This window comes from Macrotis lagotis, chromosome 5 (assembly GCF_037893015.1).
Source record: "Macrotis lagotis isolate mMagLag1 chromosome 5, bilby.v1.9.chrom.fasta, whole genome shotgun sequence".
NCBI lineage: Eukaryota > Metazoa > Chordata > Mammalia > Peramelemorphia > Peramelidae > Macrotis > Macrotis lagotis.
In genome coordinates, this window is record NC_133662.1 from 177356886 (window position 1) to 177372658 (window position 15773).

Below are 15773 nucleotides of genomic sequence, written 5' to 3' on the forward strand. Positions count from 1 at the left end.
TGCCTTAGTTTGAGTTTAGTTTAGAGATCATTTAATCCCTTAGAGAGATCATTTAATCCAACCCATCATTTTTCAGAAGAGGAAACTGAGGCCTAGGGAGGTGAAGCAACTGGTTCAGGATCACATAGCTATTTGGTGACATAGTCAGAAATAGAACCAGGATGTTCTTTCATGGAGGATGAAGCAGCTGTTCTTTGTCATTCCTGAGTTACTAGAAAATCCTGTTCATTGTTCCGCCCTGCTTGACTGATCAGTTTGTCATTAAATTATAGGATACTGAAGGTTTTTAACTCCAAACCTGGATGGATTGGAACTTCTTTTAAAAAAAGTTCAACTATTTGCAAAAATTTAATCTTTGGAGATACCCTTCCAGTTGCAAATCTTTGCATTTTGCCACTTTCTGGTCACCCTGGAAACCAGGCTTCTGTGCTGTTTCAGGGACAGGGGTTAGCAAGAATTCTTGTCTTCTGCCCCAGCCCAACTTCTCGCTTGATGTTCAGGAAGGTTCAGAAGTCTCATTTAGAAAACAAATTCCCTGGTCCAGGTTCTTTAGCCAACGTTTGCTTGGTCTGTCAGATTCCAGAGACATAGATTGGGCGATTTGTCCATAGCTAAGTAGTAAGTAATACCCTTTCTCAGCTTTGTTTCATTTGGTAACTAGGTTTAATAGACACAAAGTTGAAATGCCCTTCACAAAAACATTCATTCGGGCTTTTGTTTTCCAGTTGTACACTTGAGCACGATATTCAAAGAATGGTCCAAGGAAATAAAACAATATACAAAATATTATTTATTTTTTCTTCTAACACTCACTTACCAGGTCATCCATTTCCTGTCTCTCATCCATCCCATCTAAAAACAAGTGCAACAAAGAGCAGAGGGTGAACCAAACTAACCTCCAAAATGCTTTTCCAGAATGTTTATGCCACTGTGAGTGAATACAGCCCTTTCTTCATCTTTGTAAAAGGCTCAGTCCTTTGTGGGAGGCTTAAGATCATCTGGCAGACCTCAGAGGCCTTTCTCAGACTCAGACACAGTTGCTTGGCTCTTGAAACCAGTTTCAGATGCTTCCAGTGAGAGGAGACCACCCAAGCCAATAGGCAGCCAGGGACATTCAATCCCTACTCCAATTTATGTCAGTGTGCCAGTGACGAAATCCATGACTCTCCTTGCGACTTCTCTACATGTTTGTCCAACTGAGGAGCCCAGCTTCTGCCAGGAATGGCAGGAGCAACAGCAGGTGTCTCTTCCTTTTACCCTTTGTGGAAACTTCTCTCAGCTCCAAGACCCAACTCAGCAATGCCACAGACGTCATCACAGGGCTCACCGCCCCTATCCACTTGCGCCATTGTAAACCAAACCAGAATCCCAAATCTCAGAGCAGTTGCTATTGGCAATCTTGATCTTGAAATGCCTGGCATCCTGGTTACAGCTAGCTAATAAATAGTGATGGGCAGCCCTGCTCTGTACAGAGTTGAGAATTAGTACAGGCATGTATGTGTGAACAGACATCTGTCATGTATGTATACACAAAGGATATCCATACACACATTTTACATACTCACACATATATATATATATACCAATATATCCAAAATTGATATTTTTCAAATCTGCAATCTTCCTGCAAAGAAAGTCTCTACCAAGGTAGATTTTAGGATTATAAACTTGCCCAGAATCACACAATTAGTATGTATCTGAGGCAGAACTTGAACCCAGGTCCGACCAGTTCAAATCTGAAATTCTACCCATTATGCTTCCTTATGGTATATGATGCTATGGATTTATATATGTATGCAGTAAATATACAATACGAGCAATATTGTTATTTTCTTTTACAGCTTATTTTACAGATGATAAAACTGAGACTGAGTTAAGTGACTTGCCAGAGTCACACAGCTGGTGAGTATCTGAGGGTAGATTTGAACTCAAGATGAGTGGCACTCTATCCAGTGGCCCTTCTAACTACCCCAACACCTAAAGTAGGTTGTAGCATTTGTTATAATCTCTCTACCACTATGTAGCTATTTTAGGTACATGGTCATCATGGAGAATAAAATGCTTTTAGATACAGAACAGTGGCTGAGTGATGAATTGAGTTAACAGAAAAACATATGCATAAATATATGTGTATATAGCATATTTGCAAATCCATGCCTATATATATATATATATATATATATATATATATATATATATATATATATATATATATTGGTCAGAGAGAGAACGAAGGAAAGAAGAAAAAAAAGAAAAGAAAAGAAGAAAGGCTTCAAGGATTCAAATATTATGTCTGATAACTGTCTAACTTTGGGTAAAGTAAATCCTTAGTGCTCTGGGAAAATTTAGCTTATAATTTGCAGAGGTGATAACCTGTGTTGGCAGAGGGAGGTTTCTCACCTAGGAATTCCTTCTACTAACAAAGCAGAGGTGTTAGACCCTACAATACATTAGCATATTCCACCTTTGCATATTTCTTGTATTCACCATTGCTGAGTGTGTGAAGTCAATGGGCAGAGTAGGGTGCAAGAAGGACTTCAGACCTCCAATCTTCTTCTACTCTGACCCTTAATGAGCAATACTCTAGAACTTAGGGTTACTTTCAGTCAGAAATGTTTTTCCCCCCTTCAGAGAAAAATCCCCTGGAACTAGTCTTGATTTGCTATCTTTCTTACTTCTAAGATCCTTGTTTGTGGGGCAGAGAGAGTGCAGGAAGGTGCCTTCTCCATTGAATGGGTTTGACCTGGTTCTTTTCTATGCCAGTCTGCCACCCCAGACTCTCTGGTCAGCTTAACCTTTTGGTTGCTATAATAGATTTTTTATATGGTTTCTTATTATCTCCTCAATTGTTTCATGTATGTACACACAACTTGATTATATGAACCCTAAGGGTAATCATTAGATTTCTTTTTGCCTTGTACCTACAGCAATGTCTTACATGCAATGTGCTTTAATGAAAAGAATAGTGGCTTTGGAGTCAAAAGACCTGAATTTTAATCTTGGCTTACTCACTAAGTAACATTGGACAATTTTTTGAATTCAGTCAAACATTGCCTCACATATAAAATGGGGATAATACATCCCCTTCCTGTCTCATAAGGTTTTGGGAAAAAGTCAAATGAGATCATATATATTGTATTTTGAAAACTGTAGATCATTGATCAAACATAGGATATCATTACTTTATTAATTGCCTATAGTTGTTGTTCAGTTGTTTTCAGTCATGGCTGATTGTGACTCTAGTTGGGGGTTTTCTTGGCAGGAACCATTTCCTTCTCCAGCTGATTTTACAGATGAGAAAACTGAGAAAAACAGGGTTAAGTGACTTGCCAGAGTCACACAGCTAATAAGTGTCTAAGGGTAGATTTGAATCCTAGATGATGAGTGGCACACTTCTAACTTCCCCAATACCTATAATAGGTTATGGCATTTGTGATAATTTTTTGGATGTATCTACCATCTAATGTGGCTTTATTTATTTTCTTTTGGGTACATGATCATCTTTGAAAATAAAATGCTACCAGATACAGAGCAGTGGCTGAGCAATGGATTTGGTTAACTGAAAAACACATGCATAAAATTTTAATGTTGTATAGAACATTAGAAACTCTAATTTGAACCAATTGCCCACTTCATAACTGAAAAAACTGAGTCTTCAGAAAAGATGTGCCCAAAATTTCACAACTAGTTAGTAGAAGAATTATGATTAGACCTCAGGTCTCCTGACCTCTGCTATGCCACATTTCTTATCAGTCAATTATGATTTTTCTATCCTGATTTAGTAGGAAATAGCTATGGACCTGGAGTCAGGAAATTGATGAACTAATTCCAGTTCAGCTGCTACTTTTTGTTTTGTTAAGTGAAAATTCACTTATCTATAAAATGAAGAAGTTAAACTATCATTATAGTCTCTTTGATGTTTAAATTATATAATTAGGCAGCAGCTAGGTGGTACAGTGAATAGAGCACTGACCTTAGAGTCAGGAGGACCTGAGTTCAAATCTGACTCAGACACTTAATAATTGCCTAGCTGTGTGACCTTGGGCAAATCATTTAACCCCATTGCCTTGCAAAAATTATATATATATATGATTAAATTCTTTTTCACTAAGCAATGAACATTTCATAACACTGGAAAAATGACCATGACGATTAATAAACAATATTGAAAGAAATTGGAATACTTAAGCACACTTAGATACTTTTCATGTTGCCTATAGCCAGAGTTCTTGATCACATCTCAAGTAACACAAGGAGTAATCATGGGTCTTTAATCTTCTTGAATCCCCTCAGAAGTCTATTCCCCTTCATTTTGAGGATAGATATAATTCTGTCATTTGCCTTCATGTGCACTTTTATCATTTTCCTGATGAACTGAAGAATTGCTGTGTAATCTTGGGTAAGTCATTTAACATAAGCAATAAAATTATGTAACTGTCCTGAATGATATCTCAAATCTTTTTTTAATTTATTTTTTATTCTCATTTTATACAAATGTTTTTCTTTACATTAATAAAATATACTTGTTTACAAGTAAACAAAATACCCCTCCCCCCATGAATATAAATAGACTTGCTTGGGCAAAAAAGTAAAGGGGGGAGAAAAAAAATTAAAATTAAAAAAAAATAATAGTAATAATTGTAGGTATGCCAGGTGGTGCAATGGACAAAGCACCAGCCCTGGAGCCACGAGCACCCGAATCCATATCCAGCCTCAAAAACCCAATAATCACCCAGCCATGTGACATGCAAGCCACCTGATCCCCACTGCCCTGCAAAAACCAAAAAGAAGAAAAAAAGACCAAAAATAAAATGAAATAGTAATAATAGTAGGGGTGGCTGGGTGGCAGACAGAGCATTGGCCCTTGAGCCAGGAGCACCTGGTCCGAATCTGGCCCCAGACACCCAAAGATCACCCTGCTATGTGGCCCCAGGCAGGCCACCCAGCCCCACTTGCCCTGCACCCTCCCCCAAATAATAATAACAAAAAATGTGTTTCAGTCTTTGTTCCAACACCATCAACTCTGTCGTGAGTAGATCACATTCTTTATGATAAGTCCATCACAAAAGTTACTTCCATATTTTTCCAATGTTGCCATTGCTGATCGCAACTCCCTCCTTTCTTATTTCTCCACTACCATGTACTCTATTTTCTCTCTCCTTTCACTCTGACTCTGCTGTAGGGTCGCTGAGTGGCGCAGCATACAGATCCCTGGTCCTGGGGCCAAGAAGCCTTGAGCCCCCATACCACCCCTTAGGCCCAGAATCCACCTGGCCCTATGGTCCTGGACAGGCCATCCAATCCCAGCCCCTTGCAAGAAGTAAAAAAAAGAAAATGTGTTATATCTGACCACTGTCCCCCCATGGTCCATCCTCTCCTCCTTTATTCACATCCCCACCCCTTCCCCCTGCTCCCCCCTCCTTCTTACTCCAGTTGTCTATACCCCATTGAGTATATTTGCTGTTTCCTCTCCTAGCCATCTCTGATGAGAGCAAAGGTTCCCTCATTGCCCCTTGCCTCCCCCTTCCATATCATTGCAATAGCTCATTGTAATAAAAAAAATCTTATTATGTGAAATATCTTGGCCTATTCCCCTTCTCCTTTTTCTTTCTCCCATTATATTTCCCTTTTTTTCTATTGACTCCATTTTTACACCATATTTTATCTTCGACTTCAGCTTTCTCCTGTGCTTCAACTATAAAAGCTCCCTCTACCTGCTCTATTAACTGAGATGGTTCATATGAATATTATCAGCATCATTTTTCTATACATGCAGTTCATCCTCATTAAGTCCCTCATATTCCCCCCCCTCTCCTCCAATCTCCATGCTTCACCTGAGTCCTGTATCTGAAGATCAAACCTTCTGTTCAGCTCTGGCCATTCCAAAAGGAACCTTTGAAATTCCCCTGGTTCATTGAAAGTCCATCTTTTTCCCTGGAAGAGGACATTCAGCCTTGCTGGGTAGTTCATTCTTGGCTGCATTCTAAGGCTTTTGCCTTCCGGTATATTATATTCCAAGCCCTACGAACTTCCAATGTAGCTGCTGCTAAATCCTGTGTGATCCTGATTGCAGCTCCACGATATTTGAACTGTGTCCTTCTGGCTGCTTGTAATATTTTCTCTTTGACTTGGGAGTTCTGGAACTTGGCTATAATATTCCTGGGGGTTGGTTTTTGGGGATCTCTTTTTTGGGGGGATTGGTGGATTCTCTCCATTTCTATTTTGCCCTCTGCTTCTAGAATATCAGGGCAATTTTCCTGTAGTAATTCTTTGAAAATGATGTCAAGGCTCTTTTCCTGATCATGCCTTTCAGGTATTCCAATAATTTTTAAATTATCTTTCCTAAGTCTGTTTTCCATATCAGTTGTTTTTTCAATGAGATATTTCACATTTTCTTCTAATTTTTCATTTTTTTGGTTTTGAAGTATTGATTCCTGATTTCTGTTAAATTCATCAATCTCCCTGAATTCTATTCTTTGTCTGAAGGATTTGTTCTCCTCAGAGAGTTTTCTTATCTCTTTTTCCATCTGGCCAATTTTGCTTTTTACAGCATTCTTCTCCTCAATAACTTTTTGAACTGTTTTATCCATTTGACCTAAGCTGGTTTTTAGCATGCTATTTTCTTCAGCATTTTTTTGGATTTCCTTGACTAAGCTGCTGACTTCATTTTCATGTTTTTCCCGCATCTCTCTCCTTTCTTTTCCCAGTTTTTCTTCTAACTCCCTCATTTGATTTTCAAAGTCTTTTTTGAGCTCTGTCATAGCCTGAGCCCAATTTCTGTTTTTCTTGGAGTCTTTAGATGCAGGAGCTTTTGCTTCCTCATCTTCAGACTGAATATTTTGATCCTTCTTGGGCTCATTTGCAAAATATTCCTCAATGGTCTTCCTCTTGTTTCTTTGTTCATTTTCCCAGCCTAAGCCTGTTTTTTGGGGGTGCTTCCTGAGCTTTTGGGACACTCCCACAAGGGTCTCAGTGTGTGGGGTTCTGTCCTCCCTCCTGGTCTGTGAATGACCATATGTGCCCCCCTCTGCCACGGGGCTGAGGTGGGGGGGGCCCTGCTGTTCTATGGGGGGGCCTAGACTGTGATCAGGATCTGAATGTGGTCAGAGCTCCAGAGTCCTGTTCCAGGGGCAGAGGACAGAGCTCCGCAGTCTCTCTCTCTTCACTCCCCTCCCTCAGCTCAATGGGCTCATGCCCTGGGGGCTCCTGCTTACCGGCTCTGCCTGCTTCTGTTTTTGGGTCTAGGCTGTGGAAAGACAAGGCTGCTGGCTGTGTGCCCTGAGGGCTGGGCTCCACGTGCTTGCTCTGGCAGAGGTCCCCCACTGTTCCCCCACTTTGTGCCGGTGCTCCCCTGGGTGCAGCTCAGGAGACTCCCCCACTGCTGTGAGCTGAGGCTCCCAGCGCCCTGGGGCTGCCTCCGGGAGGCTGAAGTTCTTTGGCTCTGGTGGGCCACCCCTCTGGCGGGCAGCCCCTCCAGCCCCGGGGAGCAGAGACTTTCTGCTCTTTTCCAGGTTACATTGAATAGGAGAACTGCTTCACTGGGTCCCTTTGTGGGTTCTGTCTCTGGAAAGTTTAGTTAGAGTCCTTAGTTTATGAGTTTTTATCAGAGAGCTCCTAAGACTCGACCCCTTCATGTCGCCATCTTTTCAAATCTTTTTTAACTCTAAAAAAGTATGTGTCCCCCAGTTTGGGAGAATACTGTCAATAACAATCTCATAGAATAACCACATTGCAGATCTGTATATAAACTTTTTTAGAGGAGGGAGAACAATATTATACAACTGAAATAAAATTGAGTTTGTGCTAGGATGTTTTGTAATAGTAATATCACCTAATATTACCTTTTTCCTTCTCCTTGCCCAACTAACACAAGTATCTTATAACAGAGCTTTAACTAGAGGACCAAAATTTAGAGAATAATATTAGTATACTAATACTACTATCATATAAACAATTTAGTTTAGTTCAAATCTAACAGGAATAATTAAAGAGCTTTATCTTCTTATTCTCAGCAACAGTTGAGCCATGTTCCTAGCGCTTTGATACTCAACATCTTTAGCTCTTTCCCTCAAATGAATTCATCTTAAAACACTGCTATTTTCCTCATGATTCCTTTTTGTTAAGTTTTTCTCAGGTGTGTTTTGTGAATCTTGCCCCCCCCCATGCTAATTATGGCTCTGTTCTTAAGTGCTTATGTGCCTTAGAGTAACCTGTTTCTTTTCAGGACAGTGGAGGAGGAAAAAAAGTTCCATCAGTTTCTCAATTATTTTTTTTTACACAGTAAGAGGGAAAGCATTTTGCTGTCTTGTCTGTATCCTAGGGAGTACCCTTAAGGGGCCAAGACAAACAAATAGCTAAGGGGGAGGAAAACTCAGAATGGAAGTATGCCATTTCAGGGCATCATCAAAGCAAAACTGGTACCCAGGGGATAGCTGCAGGAAGTGAGCACAGGACTTGATGGGAACATGTTCTGCTCACCCTCCTCAAAATGCTCAAGAGAGCTATATAAACATTTGCCATTTTCCCAGATGACAGGGTTTTTTCATTTTTCACTTTTCTAAATGGTTAGCATGATATGAGGGACCTGTTCAGCTACATAGAAGTTTATCTGTGACTACTATCAACTTAACAAGACTTTGATTCTGCCCCAAAAGGGGAAATAGAATGGGTCTGTGGAAAGAATCTTTGATTTGCATTTGGAAGATCTGGAACTGAATCTTGAGTGTTTAACCTTGAACAAATGATTTAGCTTTTCTGAACTTCCATTTCCTCACATGAAACACGAGAGGTGGTATGGAATACCTCTAAAGTCCCCTACAGCCTAAGTCTTCCCCTCCCAGATTAATTTTTTTTGAACTAGGAAAAAGTGGCCATTATTTGCATCATTTCTTTCTTACCTAGCCTTAATCACTGAGTGAGCATTTCCTTAGTCAAACTGAGACCTGTTCAAGACCTTAGCTTAAAAAGGATAAGGTTCTCCACTGCATCCAGGGGCATCTCCAGTCATCCTGATCCATATGTGGCCACTGGACCCACAAGACTCTGGAGGAGAAAGGGAGGCTGGTAACTTTGCACTCTTCATTTAAATCCAATTTACTTCCATGTCATGGAATCACCACCCTGATGTCATTGTCTTCTTTGAGAATGAAGGACAAACAACAAAAAGAACTATGACACTAGGATTTAATAATAATAGGATTTATACAATACTTTTTAAAGGTTTATAAATCACTAAGCATAAGTTATCTCATTTGATTCTCACAAATTTAGGAGACAAGTGTATTATTATCTTCATATTATACATGAGAAAACTAAGGCACACACAGGTGACCTGATTTGGTCAAAGTAACCATTTGAAACAGGATCCAAACTCAGGTCTTCTTACTTTCAATTTCAACTGAGTCACCTAGCTGCTTCATATAAAAATCAAATGTCTGCTGAGTGACAAATCCAATTGCTCAACTGGACAGCAAATGCCATCTCTAGAGAAAAAGTTCCTCTGAATGGCTATGAATTATTTATTTAAAGTACAATCTTCAAAGTTAAAGTATTTTGAGGGAAATTGGTTGTTGGTAGAAATGTTGTTGCTCCAACTTTGCACGGTGAAAGCATTCATCCATTTATTCAATAAGAATTCTTAAAATTCCCGTACATGCTAGTTACTGTGCTACTTCTAGGGAGGCTCCAAAAATCCAGATTAATCTGTAGTCACCAATTTGGCCTTTCTGCAATGTTATTTGCAAGCAATATATGGCTGCCCAACCTGTTCACTTCTTGTCCATGTCCTCTCATATGTTTATCACAAGGAGGGCATCCAACCAACTAGAGGCTGTCCTTGATTTTTCCTAACATCCCAAGAATACCCCTGGAATACTCTGACTACTCACTTGGCATCTCAAACTCTTGTCTTCCTCCAAATCTCTTTGAATCTCAAACAATTCCTTGTTGAAATCTTCTTCTCTTTGGAGTGCTTCTCTAATTAAATGTCATAGTCTTCATATCTATAATGTGCCCTTCCATTGCCTTCTGTGAGATATTAATTCTTAATTCCTTGAATGCTGTTGTATTCTATTCAGAAAATCAAGTAGAACACTGATATTAAAAATATGGACTTTTGTTTCCAAGGGAAATTTGAAATCATTAAGTTTCTGAAAGGTAAGCCAGGCTATTCTCCATCTCCCTTTCAGCTATGCTGAATTGCTTTTCTTCTGTACTGTCTATTCTACATGATATCTGTCTGTCTGTCTGTCTATCCAACATCTATCTGAGTCTGTGTGTGTGTGTGTATATATGAATGTATAAATGTGCTCTATAAAATATGCTCTATAGGTTGTTCTTCCAAAAGCATGTTTTAAATTGTGCAATAAACATATTTCATCTGTTCTTTTCTCTTTGGATAGCTAAGTCAAACTTTTGGATTGATTATAGATCTTTTTTCAGGAGGCTCTCTGGGACCTGATGCATTCAGTTCAGTGCCATCCACAAACAAGAGTATTGGAAGGATGTTACCCTCTAAAGGGAATCCCTCTTCAACTTGGACTCATAGCACTTTGGTGAGCATTTTTCTATTCTATGCTTCTTCTAGTCTTTATGGACACAGAGGTCATAGAGCCCGTTATTATTTCTGTGCTTTTATCTCATAAGCATATAATTCATATGTAAATGAAACAATCCCTATACTCAAGAAATACATTATATTTGTTGGGGCGAAGAGTAAGCTAAGAAAATAAATAAATAAATATACACACACACACACACACACACACACACACACACACAAAGTATATACATAATTGTATAGGTGTGGAGAGAATACACTACCAACTATAAGGATGATGCTAAGTCTTGGAGAAGAAATGGTATTTGCTAGGAGAAATGGTATTTGGTAGATTCCATGAGGAGGAGATAAAGGTGGGATGTATTCCAAGCAGTCATTCATTAAACATTTACTAAGACAGATTTTCTCAATATCATGATGGGCTCCATTAGGAAGAAGAAAGAAGTGGAAGACAACTTCTGTTCTCAGAGAATATATAATCTCTTTAGTCTGTAAGAGATTCCTCTATGAAACAACTAGAAAGGGGATTTACAAAGTGATTATAAATCTGAGCTATGGGTGCAATCTGTGGCCATGGGGAACAAAATGACTCGTGGAACAAAATGAGTGGCCCACTTAACCCCAAATTTCTTAATTCTTACTCCAAATCTCTTTCCACTACATCCCAGCTTGATTTCTGTATCTGTAGTATGGCTCACCCGAGTTATTAAATAACAAAGAGCAAACTGCAACTAGCAATGAGTTTACCTAAGATTCTCCCCTTTTCTGAAGGAGATTAGGGCTGTGAACTCCACCTTGTGGTAGAAGCTGAGCTTCCGACAAACCTATTGGAAAGGCAACATAGAGAGTTTTTTTAAGGAGCAATCAAGTAACTAGCTAATTAAATTTCAGATCACAGGCTTGGTAGTAGTCCTGCAGTTCCCCTTCCTGATTTTTTACAAGCTGAGTAAGAATCCCAAAATTGGACTGGAAAGGTCAGAGGCCTGCTCAAGGGGAAATGGAAGGCCATGATCAGACAGTCTCCATAGGTCAGCTAATCCATTTCCACCTTCCAGGACCAAGAGTCAGGGTCTTTATGGGAAGGTAGACTGGCTGTTCTTGCCATTCTTTTGGACAAGCATACTGAATAGAGGTCATCTGGTGGGCCACTGAGTAGGTTCTGAATATTCCCGGGGGTATCTCTCCAAGAATTCACTTTCAAAGAAGATGCTCTATCAAGAAAGACTCCTCAGCTCTAGGACATATTTCTTATGACGTCTAAGGTGGCAGGGTCTAACTTATCTGTTGGTTATTGTCCTTTCCTTTGTCCAATCCCAGCTTCTATTTTCAATCAATCAATCAATGAATAAAAATTTACTAAGTGCCCACTAAGGGCCAGACACAGGCATTTTGAGAGGAATTTTTATGGGTAGAATTTAGGAAGAATTATTATGACAGTCCTGATCACAGGGAGTTTCCACCCAAACTTTGAGAATCTGTAAAGTCATGGTGTTTCTTATATACTTTGTAAAATGTCCCTGTTGTCACAACCATCTAATCACTTTTTGAAAGGAATTATGGACTCATAGTTTTAGAGATGTGAGGGATTTCCAGGGCTATCTAGTCCAAATTCTTGATTTTGCAGATGAGGTAGCTGAAGTTCAGAGAGAAGGTCCCTTGTCTGACCCAAGTGACAAAGATAAAATTTGAAGCAAGTTTCTCTGGATTTTTACCCAGCACTCCTTCTAATCTATGGCAATGGGGATAATGTGACATAGTACATTGAACCCTTTGGTTTGCTCCCCAGAGCCAGATGGGGTAACTTTTATTTTGTATATCTTCTCTTGGTCAATAAAAAGAGTGCTGAAAGCAGAGACCCCATTTCAGATGTTATAAGAACATTTGAATCCCTTTCTGCATCTCTGTGAATTTAATCACTGTAGTAATTAACCATTGAAGAACTTTCAAGTCAAATATTCTCTTTTAAATAAATGGGAAGTCAGAGGTTAGCCACCTAGGTATAATTATTTAAGATGTTTGGGACTGATTGCCTTAGTTAAGAATGGTGATACATTCAAATTATATATGTATGGATGTATGTATATGTTTAATTATTAGGAGACAAAAAGATATTAAAAACATGTTAATGAAAGTAGGAGGAAAAAAATTCTTCCTTAGTAGAGAATAAAAGGAAAGATTTTTTTTTTTGTTTTTATTTTTATCAGATTATAGCCTTGGAGCACAAAATCAAATAAGATGAAGAAATTTTTAAAAAAGAAATAATTTAAGGACTTTAAGATCTAAACAGAAAACTAGGATTCAGTTTCTTTTAATAGTATTTAAGAGACAGGATGGGCCTTGAGCTGATAAGCATTGTCTATGTACACCATAACCTTACAAATACCATAGTCATACAAGAACCATACTCATACAAGTAGCATAATTCATTTTTGCCCAGATTTTTCCAGTAGGGAATTTTTCATGGAATCTCCCCCCCTCCAGTCCCCCTACCATTGAGAAAGAAAACTCTTCAGTAGTCTACAGTCTTAAAGAATTGCCTAGGAACCTGAGAGATTCAGTGACTTCAACAAAGACAAGCATGTATTAGAAATAGGATTTGAATGCAGGTCTTCATGGCTTCAAGGCCGGCCTTTGACCACTATGAAATATTGTTTTTCCATGCTAACCAAAAATGACCCCACAGGAAGTATTTTCTGACTATCTAATGTGGAGAATCAGAAAAACTCAAGGGACACAAAATAATCTGTAAAAATATTTTAAAGAGAACAACAGTTGTCTCCCTCAACAAGGTCAGGACAAACTATATTAGATATACAGAAGCAGGGAAGCTTTGGCTTACCAAATAAAGCTTATAACCCTCTACAAGTAGTTAAGGGAAACATGGATATTTATTTTCCCTCCTAAAGGGAAATCAAATTTGAAAGGAACTCTGATTTCTATTTGTACCACATCTGGGATCAGAAAACTGAAATCCTAAAATTATCCTTTCTTTAAAGCATTGGGAGAATTTAGATGGTGAAATTAAAAGTTTGTGGAATAAATCATTACTAATAACTAGAGTAGATATGGATTGTTATATCCAATTATTTAGGTTTGAATTTGGAGAATCAAAAGGTACATAAATTTAGCATTTATTATATATTATGTATATATTTACATATATATATATACATACACATATATTTGTGTGTATGTATGTATATATGTATATACATATATATATGTATATATATATATATATATATATATGATTTATATTTATGAGAACATTTTTAAACCAAACTTCTCTGCAGCATTTTGCACTATTGACCACTCACAGTCTTCTGGATACTCTTTCCCCAGGTTTTCATGACATTGTTCTGTTGAAGTTCTTTCAATGTATCTGACCAATCCTTCTCAACCTTTTTTTGTAGGATTGCCAACTATATCCTGCCCTTTATTGTAGCCACCCCCTATCATTCTACTACCCAGACATTTGTTCTTGTTTTTTTTTTTTTTTTTTAGATTTTTCAAGGCAATGGGGTTAAGTGGCTTGCCCAAGGCCACACAGCTAGGCAATTATTAAGTGTCTGAGGTCGGATTTGAACCCAGGTACTCCTGACTCCAAGGCTGGTGCTCTATTCACTGCGCCACCTAGCTGCCCCTTGTTCTTGTTTCTTAAATTCTTCCTCAGTGCTTTTTATCAATTCTCATGGATTCAATTGTTATCTCTGTTCAAATGACTCCAGATTTACCTAACCATATGGTGATGGACTTCAAACGCAAGGTCAAGTGAGGAAATTGAGAAAGAAAATTGAGATGTTTAGTCTGAAGAAGAGAAAATTCAGAGAACATATGACTGCTGCATCTGAAGAACTGTGATATTGAAAAGGAATTAGATTGTTCTGTCCTATAATGCAATTTATTATAGGATGTATTCATATGGGAAAAATAATCTGAGATTTAATGCAAATATTATAATAATCAATACATAACAGGAGAGAATTAGGAGTCATGGGCAGAAGAGATAAAGAAGTCTTGATGAAAGAAAAAAATTTCCTAATCATTATCCAAGGGTAGAATATGCTACATATTGGAAATCTTCCACACGTACTTGTTGGATGTGTTGTAGTGGGATTTTTTTTTTCGGTGTATGGTCGGATCAGTTGGAACCCTGAGGTCTTTTCCAACTTTAAAATTCTGTGCTCTATCTGGACTTGTAACTAAATCATTGTAGGGAACACCAACTATGGAAAACTCCCACTGCCCAATGCAAAGCAGTAATTGTTCTGCAACTGTTTAGTCTTGAAAGAGTTGCTTGGGGTTCTGAGAGATTAAATTACCTTCCCACATCATAAAATCAGAATGTGCCAGAGGCAGAATGAACATTGCTCTTCCTGACTCCCAGGTCACCTCTCTGTCCACTGTATTATGTTGCCTCTCAAAATTCTGCAATTCTGGCATTACTCTAAAATATTTTTTGTTTACAGAAAAAAGATATTTCTAATATGGAAAGAGTTGTCCCACGTTGTCTGGCAAAGTCTAATGCGCACAGTGAGCAATGACTGAGTCTGTTACCATGGTAGGGGAAGAAGTTATTGTATTTGAAGTTAATCTATGGAAATATATCAGAAGAGGCAGCTCTGACTAGAACTTTTTGATATAAATGCTTGATGTGGGCACATGTCTAATGGAGAACCATGTAAAAATTATTTGAATAGTATATAGAGATTTTCATTGGAAATATCAAACAAGCTTTCCAATATAACAATATGCCATATTTACTTTCTACCTGGGAGCTGGCAGAGGCCGACAAGGAGCAAAATTGGGGGTGTAGGGCAGGATATTGTAGAGCATTAAAAGTTATCCTTGGCTGTGTGTGTGTGTGTGTATGTGTGTTTTATGCATGTTAGAAGAAGGTGTAGATTAAGAGGAAGAACAAGAATACCATTAAACCCCCCCTCTCTCCCAATCCTCTACTATTCAGCAATTTTTAAGAGCATAAAGGAGTCCTGAGACCAAAACGTTTGAGAAGTGTTGTTGCTCTATACCAATTTGTGTCTGGACAGGAGGAACACTTCTACAATATTCTTGACATCATTCAACTTTTGCTGGAAAACCTCTAATAATATGGAGTTTGTGAAGTAGTACAGACAGAATGTAGATTTCATGAAGAGCTACTGAAAAAAGGCAGAAAAACAGGTGGAAATTAAATTGTGGCATGCTTATAATGTTA